This window comes from Thermobia domestica, chromosome 8 (assembly GCF_964235325.1).
Source record: "Thermobia domestica chromosome 8, izTheDome1.hap1.1, whole genome shotgun sequence".
Lineage (NCBI taxonomy): Eukaryota > Metazoa > Arthropoda > Insecta > Zygentoma > Lepismatidae > Thermobia > Thermobia domestica.
This window is the reverse complement of record NC_137461.1, coordinates 35,246,361-35,258,480: the sequence shown is the minus strand read 5'-3', so window position 1 is coordinate 35,258,480 and position 12,120 is coordinate 35,246,361.

The following is a 12,120-nucleotide window of genomic DNA, read 5'->3' as shown; positions in this document are numbered from 1 at the left end:
ACTCCTAGGACATTGTACCGTCCGATTAATACCTGTCCCATTCATTGGACAATCACCTTAGAGGACGCCACTTCAAATCCCTAATAGAGATACAAAATGCACTTGATACGTTCTTGGTTCACGGCCCACCAAGTTCTTCAGGTGCATTTCGCCACCCCCCCCCACCTTGGAGTTTCGAAAAAAAAAACCTATGCCAATCGTTTGAGCTACGTTTGTGCCGGAATGTACCGCAAAAATTTTCGTTTGTACCACTTCCGGTATGAAGTTATAATAGTTTTAAAGTGGGGGCTGGGGAAACGGCAGTCCCCCACCTTGGAATTTCGAAACGAAACCTATGCAATCGTTTGTGCTACTTTTGTGCCGGAATGTACCGCAAAAATTTTCGTTTGTACCACTTCTGGTACGAAGTTATAAGGGTTTTAAAGTGGGGGGGGCTGGGGAAACGGCAGCCCCCACCTAGGAACTTAGAAACAAAACCTATGCCAATCGTTTGGGCTACGTTTGTGCCGGAATGTACCGCAAAAATTTTCGTTTGTACCACTTCCGGTACGAAGTTATAAGGGTTTGAAAGTGGGGGGGCTGGAGAAACGGTAGCCTCCAAACTTGGAATTTCGAAACAAAACCTACGCCAATCGTTTGTGTTACGTTTGTGCCGGAATGTACCGCAAAAATTTTCGTTTGTACCACTTCCGGTACAAAGTTATAAGGGTTTTAAAGTGGGGGACTGGAGAAACAGCAGCCTCCAAACTTGGAATTTCGAAACAAAAACTATGGCAATCGTTTGTGCTACGTTTGTGCCGGAATGTACCGGAAAAATTTTCGTTTGTACCACTTCCGGTATGCCAATCGATTGTGCTACGTTTGTGCCGGAATGTATCGCAAAAATTTTTGTTTGTACAACTTCCGGTACGAAGTTATAAGGGTTTTGAAGTGGGAGGCTGGGGAAACGGCAGCCCCCACCTAGGAATTTCAAAACAAAACCTATCCCAATCGTTTGTCCTACGTTTGTGCCGGAATGTACCGCAAAAATTTTCGTTTGTACCACTTCCGGGACGAAGTTATAAGGGTTTTAAAGTGGGGGCTGGAGAAACGGCAGCCTCCAAACTTGGAATTTCGAAACAAAACCTATGGCAATCGTTTGTGCTACGTTTGTGCCGGAATGTACCGAAAAGATTTTCGTTTGTACCACTTCCGGTACGAAGTTATAAGGTTTTTAAAATGGGGGGCTGGAGAAACGGAAGCTTTCAACCTTGGAATTTTGAAAGAAAAACTATGGCAATCGTTTGTGCTATGTTTGTGCTGGAATGTACCGGAAAAATTTTCGTTTGTACTACTTCCGGTACGAAGTTATAAGGCTTTTAAAGTGGGGAGCTGGGGAAACGGCAGCCCGCCACCTAGGAATTTCAAAACTAAACCTATGCCAATCGTTTGTGCCGGAATGTACCGCAAAAATTTTCGTTTGTACCACTTCCGGTACGAAGTTATAAGGGTTTTAAAGTGGGGGGTGGAGAAACGGAAGCATCGAACCTTGGAATTTCGAAACACAAACTATGCCAATCTTTTGTGCCAGAATGTACCGCAAAAAAGTTTCGTTTGTAGTACTTCCGGTACGAAGTTATAACGGTTTTAAAGTGGGGGCTGGGGAAACGGCACCCCCACCTAGTAATTTCAAAACTAAATCTATGCCAATCGTTTGTGCTACGTTTGTGCCGGAATATACAGAAAAAAAATTACGTGCCTGAAGTTGGCCCCCCACCTCTCCGAAATTACTCCAAACGTTGCACATCGTTAATGCATCGTTAGTGCACATTAGTGCATTTAGAACTAACGTTAGTGCTATCAGCGTTTACGAGATATTGAAGATTTTGGTGGGGGCCAACTTCATATGAAGTTAGCCTCCCACCCATCTTTATGCAGACCGATTTTCACTAAACTTAGCGCATCGTTAGTGCATCGTTAGTGCACTTAAACACACTAAGCACTACCGTAAGTGCTACCATATTTTGGGATTATTCAAGATTTTCGGTGAGGGCCCAACTTCAGAAATATCAAATTCTATACAAATGGAGGTAGAGACATGGGGTTGACGGTAATCGTTAGTGCATCGTTAGTGCACTTAAACACACTAAACACTACCGTAATTCCTACCATATTTTGGGATTATTCAAGACTTTCGGTGGGGGAGCCAACTTCAGAAATATCAAATTCTATACAAATTGAGGTAGAAACATGGGGTTGACGGTAATCGTTAGTGCATCGTTAGTGTACTTAAAAGCACTAAGCACTAACGTTGGTGTTACCACATTTTGAGATTTATTCAAAATTTTTGGTGGGGGCCAACTTCAGAAATATCAAATTCCATACAAAGTGTCAGTATTTTCAGGAATCAGTAACGAATGCACTAATTACTTTGTTAGTGCTTGAAGAGGGTGCAAATTCACACTGACCACTAAAGATATTTTACTTGTAGCACCTACACTAATTAAGCACTAACGTTAGGGGTTGGTGCACGAAGAAGCACTAACGATGCACTAAGGATTGTACTGGAAATGATCATTAGTGCTTTTTAATTTGGCAGAAATTGGACACAGTGAAAAACTCCCCTTAAATATCTTATGTGAGTTTACTGAGATGTAACTGGCCATAACTACACTAATAGTGAAGCACTAACGAAAACGACTCTAATTTTTTCGTATTTGTTGAAGTGGGGCGCCAAGTTCATGAAAGCTTCCAAAGGTTTTTTTACTTGTAGGAAAGGTTCTTCTACATTAATGAAGAACTAACGTTAGGTGTTAATGCACTAAGAAGCACTAACGATTTCAGTAGAAGAGGTCATTAGTGCTTTTGATTTTAGCGGAAATTTGACGCAATGAAAAATTCCACATAAATCTCTTATGGGATTTTTGTGGCATATAATTGGCCATATCTACATCAATAGTTAAGCATTAATGGAACTATGAGTGTTTTGCAGAAGCGCTAATGATACATTAACGAATGGACTTATTTTTCGTTACTGCTTGAAGTGGGAACCAAGTTCACGCTGACCCGCAAAGGTTTCTTGCTTGTAGCACCTACACTAATGAAGCTCGAAAGTTATGTGTTGGTGCACTAGGAAGCACTAATGTTACAAGGAAAGAAAACTTTCGAAATTATCGTGAACTTAGCCCCCACTACAAGCACTAACGAAAAAATTGGTTTTATACGTTACTGCATTGTTAGTACTTCTAGAAGATACAAGTAGTTTCATTAGTGTTTCACCATTAGTGTAGAAATGGCCAATTATAAGTCTCAAAACTCCCATAAGAAACACATGGGGAATTATTCATTGTATCAAATTCCCATCGCATTCAAAAGCACTAATTACCTCTGTTAGTGCAATTGTTAGTGCATCGTAATTGCTTCTTAGAGCACAAACACCTAACGTTAGTGCTTCATTAGTGTAGGTGTTACAAGTAAAAAACCTATGGGGAAGTCAGCGTGAATTTCGCACCGACACTTTAAGCACTAACTGAAAAAAAGTCCAATTCGTTAGTGCTTCTATAAAGCACTAACAATTTCGTTAGTGCTTCATTATTAGTGTAATTATGGCCAATTACATATCACGAGACTCACAAGAAATTTAGGCAAATTTTTCATTGAATCAAATTTCCGCCAAATTCAAAATCACTAATGATCTCTTCTAGAGCGATCGTTAGTGCATTGTTAGTATTTCTTAGCGCATCTACACCTAAGGTTAGTGCTTCATTAGTAAATGTGCTACAATTAAAATACCTTTTGAGGCCAGAGTGAACTTAGCGCCCCCACTTCAAGCACTAACTAAAAGCTTAGTGCCATTCGTTAGTGCATTGGTAGTGCTTCTGGAAAACACTAACAATTTAGTTAGAACTTCAATATTAGTTTAGTTATGGCCAATTATATGTAACGAAACACATAATAAATTTATGGGAAATTTTTCATTGCATCATATTTCCGTCAAATTCAAGAGTACTAATGATCTATTCTAGTGCAATCGTTAGTGCATCATTAGTGCTTCTAGAAAAAACTAACAGTTTAGTTTGTCCTTCAATATTAGTGTAGTTATGAAAAATTACATGTCACTAAACTCCTATAAGACATTTATTGGGAATTTTTAATTGCATCAAATATCCGCCATATTCAAAAGCACTAATGATATCTTCTAGTGCAATTGTTAGTGGTTCTTAGTGCACCAACCCCTAACGTTAGTACTTCATTAGTATAGGTGCTACAGGTACAATATCTTTGGAGGGCACGGTGAACTTGCGTCAACTTCAAGCACTAACAAAAAATTAATGCCATTCATTAGTGTATCGTTAGTGCTTCTAGAAAGCACTAAATGTTTGTATGGAATTTGATATTTCTGAAGTTGGCCCCACCAAAAATCTTGAATAATTCCGAAAATATGGTAATGCTAACCTTAATGCTTAGTGCATTTAAGTGCACTAACGATGCAATAACGATTGTCTTTAACTGCATGTTTCTACCTCTATTTGTATAGAATTTGATATTTCTGAAGTTGGCCCCCATCTAAAATCTTGAATAAATCCCAAAATATTGTAGCACTAACGTCAGTGTTTAGTATTTTAAGTGCACTAACGATTGCCGTTAACTCTATGTTCCTATCTCTATTTGTATAGAATTTGAAATTACTGAAGTTGCCCATCCCACCGAAAATCTTGAATGAATTCCAAAATATGGTAGCACCAACGATAGTACTTAGTATGTTTAAGTGCACTAACGATGCACTAATGTTTGCCATTAACCGCATGTTTCATCCCAATTTGTATAGAATTTGATATTTCTGAAGATGACCACCCCACCAAATTTTTCGAATAAACCTCAAAATATAGTAGCACTAACGTTAGTGCTTAGTGCGTTTAAGTGCAGTAATGATGCACTAATGATTGCCGTTAACACTATGTTTCTACCTTTATTTCTATAGAATTTGATATTTCTGAAGTTGCCCCCCCACCAAAAATCTTGAATAAATCCCAAAATATGATAGCAGTAACGTCAGTGCTTAGTGCTTTTAAGTGCACTACCGATTGCCGTTAACTCAATGTTTCTATCTCTATTTGTACAGAATTTGATGTTTCTGAAGTTTGCCCCCCACTTTAAAACTATTATAACTTCGTACCGAAAGTGGTACAAACGAAATTTTTTGCGGTACATTCCGGCACAAACATAGCACAAACGATTGGCATAGGTTTTCTTTCGAAATTCCAAGTAGGGAGGCTGCCGTTTCTCCAGCCACCCCACTTTAAAACCCTTATAACTTCGTACCGGAAGTGGTAAAAACGAAAATTTTTGCGGTACATTTCGGCACAAACGTAGCACAAACGATTCGCATAGGTTTTGTTTTGAAATTTTTAGGTGGGGGGCTGCCGTTTCCCCAGCCCCCACTTCAAAACCCTTATAACTTCGTACCGGAAGTGGTACAAACGAAAATTTTTGCGGTACATTCCGGCACAAACGATTGGCATAGGTTTCCTTTTGAAATTAATAGGTGGGGGCTGCCGTTTCCGCAGCCCCCACATCAAAACCCTCATAACTTCGTACCGTAAGTGGTACAAACGAAAATTTTTGCGGTACATTCCGGCACAAACGTTGCACAAACGATTGCCATTGGTTTTGTTTCGAAATTTCACTTTAGGGGTTTTCCGTTTCTCCAGCCCCCACTTTAAAACCCTTATAACTTCGTACCAGAAGTGGTACAAACGAAAATTTTTGCGGAACATTCCGGCACAAACGTAGCACCAACGATTGGCATAGGTTTTGTTTTCAAATTTTTAGGCGGGGGGCTGCCGTTTCCCCAGCCCCCACTTCAAAACCCTTATAACTAAGTACAGGATGTGGTACAAACGAAAATTTTTGTGGTACATTCCGGCACAAACGTAGCACAAACGATTGGCATAGCTTTTGTTTTGAAATTTTTAGGCAGGGGCTGCCGTTTCTACAGCCCCCATTTCAAAACCCTTATAACTTCGTACCGGATGTGGTACAAACGAAAATTTTTGCGTTATATTCCGTCACAAACGTAGCACCAACGATTGACATAGGTTTTGTTTTGAAAGTTTTAGGTGGGGGGCTGCCGTTTCCCCAGCCCACACTTCAAAACCCTTATAACTTCGTACCCGAAGTGGTACAAACGAAAATTTTTCCGGTACATTCCGGCACAAACGTAGCACAAACGATTGCCATAAGTTTTGTTTTCAAATTTTTAGGCGGGGGGCTGCCGTTTCCCCAGCCCCCACTTCAAAACCCTTATAACTAAGTACAGGATGTGGTACAAACGAAAATTTTTGCGGTACATTCCGGCACAAACGTAGCGCAAACGATTGGTATAGGTTTTGTTTTCAAATTTTTAGGCGGGGGGCTGCCGTTTCCCCAGCCCCCACTTCAAAACCCTTATAACTAAGTACAGGATGTGGTACAAACGAAAATTTTTGTGGTACATTCCGGCACAAACGTACCACAAACGATTGGCATAGCTTTTGTTATGAAATTTTTAGGCGGGGGGCTGCCGTTTCTACAGCCCCCATTTCAAAACCCTTATAACTTCGTACCGGATGTGGTACAAACGAAAATTTTTGCGTTATATTCCGGCACAAACGTAGCACAAACGATTGCCATAGGTTTTGTTTCGAAATTTCTAGGTGGGGGGCTGCCGTTTCCCCAGCCACCCCACTTTGAAACCATTATAACTTCGTACCGGAAGTGGTACAAACAAAACTTTTTGCGGTACATTCCGGCACAAACGTAGCACAAACGATTGGCATGGGTTTCGATTCGAAATTCCTAGGTGAGGGGGATGCCGTTTCCCCAGCACCCCACTTGAAAACTATTATGACTTCATACCGGAAGTGGTACAAACGAAAATTTTTGCCGTACATTCCGGCACAAACGTAGCACAAACGATTGGCATAGGTTTCGTTTCGAAATTCCTAGGTGGGAGGGCTGCCTTTTCCGCAGCCCCCACTTTGAAACCCTTATACCTTCGTACCGGAAATGGTACAAACGAAATTTTTTGCGGTACATTCCGGCACAAACGTAGCACAAACGATTGGCATAGGTTTTGTTTAGAAATTTTTAGGCGGGGGCTGTCGTTTCCCCAGCCCCCACTTCAAAGCCCTTATGACTTCGTACCGGAAGTGGTACAAACGAAAATTTTTGCGGTACATTCCGGCACAAACGATTGTCATAGGTTTTGTTTTGAAATTCCTAGGTGGGGGGCTGCCGTTTCTCCAGCCCCCCACTTCAAAACCCTTATAACTTCGTACCGGAAGTGTTACAAACAAAAAATTTTTCGATACATTCCGGCACAAACGTAGCACAAACGATTCGGATAGGTTTTGTTTTGAAATTTTTAGGAGGGGGCTGCCGTTTCCCGAGCCCCCCACTTCAAAACCGTTATAACTTCGTACCGGAAGTGGTACAAACGAAAATTTTTGCGGTGCATTCCGGCACAAACGTAGCACAAACGATTGGCATAGGTTTTGTTTCGAAATTCCAAGTTTGGAGGCTGCCGTTTCTCCACCCCCCCACTTTAAAACCCTTATAACTTCGTACCGGAAGTGGTATAAACGAAACTTTTTGCGGTACATTCCGGCACAAACGTAGCACAAACGATTGGCATAGGTTTCGTTTCGAAATTCCAAGGTGGGGGGCTGCCGTTTCCCCAGCCCCCCCACTTTAAAACTATTATAACTTCGTACCGGAAGTGTTGCAAACGAAAATTTTTGCGGTACATTCCGGCACAAACAATTGGCATAGTTTTTTTTTCGAAACTCCAAGGTGGGGGGCTGGCGAAATGCGCCTAAGTTCTTCCGCGATGGAGTCCATGGCCTTCCAGAACGTTCACATAAATTAATATATAAGTACTAAAATGTATGTAAGAACTTGTAATACGGAAAGGAGCAAAGCAAAGAGAAAATGTGAAATGATATTGCAAATACAACGAGAAACGGACAAAGACACTTTCTGTAAAGTTCCGTAACACTACAAAAAAAAAAAAAAAAAAAAAAAAAAATGGTTACTTAACTGAGATACAAATTTAGTAAAGCAAGTACTTTATGAATCATATTAATATAATATCAATTTTTTTTGACAAATATATATAAAGATGACTTGAAATAAGAAATGCGATGCGACGTTTTAGAGTAAATTTTCTGTATCTTTACGAAGTTTCTATGTTGAAGGTGCGAATACGATATTTTTATTTAGATCCCAGTTTGCAAAATAAGTATAAATATTCTTATATGGTTTACGATAACTATACCAACTAAAAATTGCACACATCGAAATTCAACTTTGTATAAATAGTTATAGTTCAAAAGTTACATCATCTATCTCCCAACGGAACCACGGGTATTAATAACAACACATCTAGATGCCATTGAGATGTGTACTGACGCATACGACGCTTGCATATGTGCTTTGTGTATTTCTTGGTGGATATGTTATTTTCCCAAGAGCAAAGAGTTTCATTGTTGAACATTATTTTGCCACTAGACATTTTTATGCATTTTTTACAAAATCAAATTTCGATAGAAAATGCTTTGATGTGGTAGTGGCTAACAACTGAATTATTATGAGATTAATCGGCCATTTTAGATAATGGGATCTGTTGCACGAAATAGGAGAATCGGGAGATCTCGCATTTTGGCTGATCCTAAGTTGCCTGAGGTTGTACATGTGATGCAGCGTTCGCCCTTAAAAAGCTAGATAAGACTATCAGCATACTCTCAGGTCTCATATGGAAGTTCTCAGAGGGCGACGAAAAGGTTACACATTTGTGCATTTCATATTCGCAGTGTTTAGGAACTGAAGGAGCCTTATCAAGATAAATGCATAGTGTATTGTACTTGATTTCAATCATTCGTCAACAACAATGGAATTGCATAACTTGAGCGTGTTTTCTTCACTGATAAGGCGTGCTTTTACCTTAGTCACTACGTGCATACCCTAAACACTCGGATCAACTGAAAATCCATATGTTTATATGAAATCCCATTATAGTCTCAGGAAATTGTATTTTGGTGTGATTATTAGTTCGTCTTACATTCAACCTCATTTTCCTTGAAACTACAAAGATCAGTGTTGTGTACCAAGATATCGTTATAAGGAGACTTTTTCGTTTATATGCCCCTTGAATCGACTTACACTGAGCGGTAAAATGTAGAAATATACGAAATTCTCTTTCTCTTACTACAGAAATCAGTACGAAGCATACGTTATCCGTATGTTACGTAGGTACTGCCCTTAGATGTTACATCATGAAGTTGCAGGTTGTCTGATATCTGACAGTCTTCCTTATATTGCATTAATATATGTATATTACCTTCGTCAGCAATATGTTATATACGTCCATTCGAATGTGAGCTTCTGACCGCCTATATTGTTCTGTACGAAAAGTACATGCAGATGGAATACTTATACAGGGAGTAGTATTATAAAACATGCCTTTTCTGTTATACATTTGCTGTACATAGGGATGCACGCGAGACGCGAGAAGTGTCGTCTTGTCTCGCGTCTCGTCTCGCATTTGTTTTTACCTAAGATCATGGTGTTTTACGCATTTGCGAGACGAGACACGAGACAAGACTGATAATTTTATGCGAGACGCGAGACGAGACTCAGTTAAATCTCGCACGAGAAGTCTCGCGAGACTTCTCGCAGTCTCGCAACATTTATGAATTACATGTAATTATATATTTTGTGATTTTACATTTATTGAATTTTCTAAGTTGAGCGTTAATGCCTCCAGGAACAAAAAAGTGATTGGGGCAATAGGCATTTTATGAGATGTATTATTGTTCAAGGTTGATTTTCAGAATTAAAGCCTTCTTTAGTTTCTAAACATCATTAAAAAAGAAAAGCTTTGTAAATTGGAAATTTATTACAACATCGATTTAGGACTTTATTTTGCGACACAAACACATACACGCGGGCGCGCACGGATACATGAACTTCTGTTTTTTGGTCTGAAAAGCGAATAAGACTCCCTATTGCTGAAAAATGTGATATTTCTGTTGTTTCTGTTTTTTTCACAGTACTACTAGCGATTTATGTTGGGGGATGGCGGGGAAATTCCCTCTCGTCAAAGTTTATCCCGGGTCCGGCTCGCAGAAATAACATGATATTTTTACATGGAATAAGTATTTTCTTTCTATATATTTATCAAAAACATCCCCCTCTAGTTCGGAAGTTTAATTCAAACACTGGTTTGGTAGTATGGCCCTATAGGTTTGATGCGAGATGGTATGAATGGCCCTATATCTGTCAGTAATTTTATTTTCTAGATGTGGCAACACTATATAAGTTGAAAGCGAAAGTTGATAAAATGCGATAATGCAACATTGCTACAAGCGCGAACGAACCAAAAGAATTGGGTCGTATTGTGTTGTGAGGAGTTCTTTTGTTGTCTACAAGCCCTTTTGGTGGTATAAAAACATCTTTATAATGGAAAATCACCCTTCAAGGAAACGACCAAAACGTGTAAATGTTGATAGTGGCGACGATATTTTAGAAGAGCCCAATATTGCTGAAGACCTGTAAGTTGGAAAACAATGTTGGATCCAGCAACAATTTATGCTGGTTTTGCTGTAAATTATGCTATTAACCCTTTGGGGATCCCATGGTACAATCTGTACCATACGGGATGTTTCATGGTACATTGCGTTATAACTCTCCTATTTGAGCTTTTTCGTCCGGCTTTTTTTTTCAAGTCCAGAGGCATTGTAGAAGACCTTATGCATGGTTTCACACCTTCCTGCGTCGAGACATAGGAGGTGATGACGTCATGATTCTAAAATATATATTTTCTTTTAATATTGCGGGGCCGGTCTATGTTCATTATTTTTTGGCGGGCTTATTTTTACACGTAGAAGATTGAAATTTTGCACAAACATTCAGTCCACTGAGTAGTATTTACCAGATTTTTTTCAGATTTCTGCGTTAAAACAGGGGGCATCCAGAGGGGCAAAAAGTTGAAAAAAGGGATATTTTACCAAAAAATTCATTTCTTCGCGATTTTCCCGCCTTAGATACATGATAGAGACAAGTGAATGTTCTCTGTCTCTCTATTCTGAAGAGAATGATGTGCAAACCATGATCCTAGGGTAATTAGAGATGTCTCAGGGAACGTTTAAAAATTTCCCTCTGTATACGGGAATATGGGACATTGTCGGTATATATTTTTTTTGGCGGGCTTACTTTTGCACCTGGAAAATTGGAATTATGCATAAACATTCAGCCCACCTAGTAGTATTTATCAGATTTTTTCAGATCTCTGCGTTAAAGCAGGGGGGGTCCAGAGGGGCTAAAAGTTGAAAAAAGTATATTTAGACCCAAAAAATCCCTTCTTTCGGGATTTTCCCGCCTTAGATACATGATGGAGACGTGAGTCATATCGCCTGAAAGACAGTTCTAAGCTGAAGAGAATGATGGGCAAAATATGACCCTAGGGTAATTAGGGATGTCTTAGGAAATTTTTTACCTGAGATCATGGTGTTTTACGGTAATTTGGGGCATGGTGGGAATTCCTGATAAAATTTCTGCCGCCCTTACTATTCAAGATAGAAACTTGAAATTTGGCACACACGTTTAGTATACCAAGTACTATTTATCAGATTTTTTAGATGGGTACGTTCACACAGGGCCGCTCCAGAGCGGCCCAAAGTGAGAGAAAAAATTCCCACCGTAATTTTCCCTTTGACACAATTTTTCCCGCTCCTGGTATATGGTATCAGCATGCAAGTGGTACCATTTGAAAGCCAGCTTCATTCTGAAGAGAATGAGGTATGAACCATGATCCTAGGATAAATAGTGACGATGCAGTAGCTGCTTGACTGAAAGTCTAAAAAAATAGCCCAACAAGCCTGGTACCGGAAAGTTTTAATTTGACGAAAACTAATGGTCCAGGAATCAAATTCCAGCACAACTTTTCTTTCAATTGGGAGCGGAGGGGACACAAGTTCGGATACCATGTTGAACTTTAGGTTCCGTCTCCTTAGGATGTTATGAACATTCCTCCCATGGAAAGCAATGGCAAGTCACCAAGGATTCAGCTTGCCAAGGGACTTTTAGGTCAAATACCTGCCT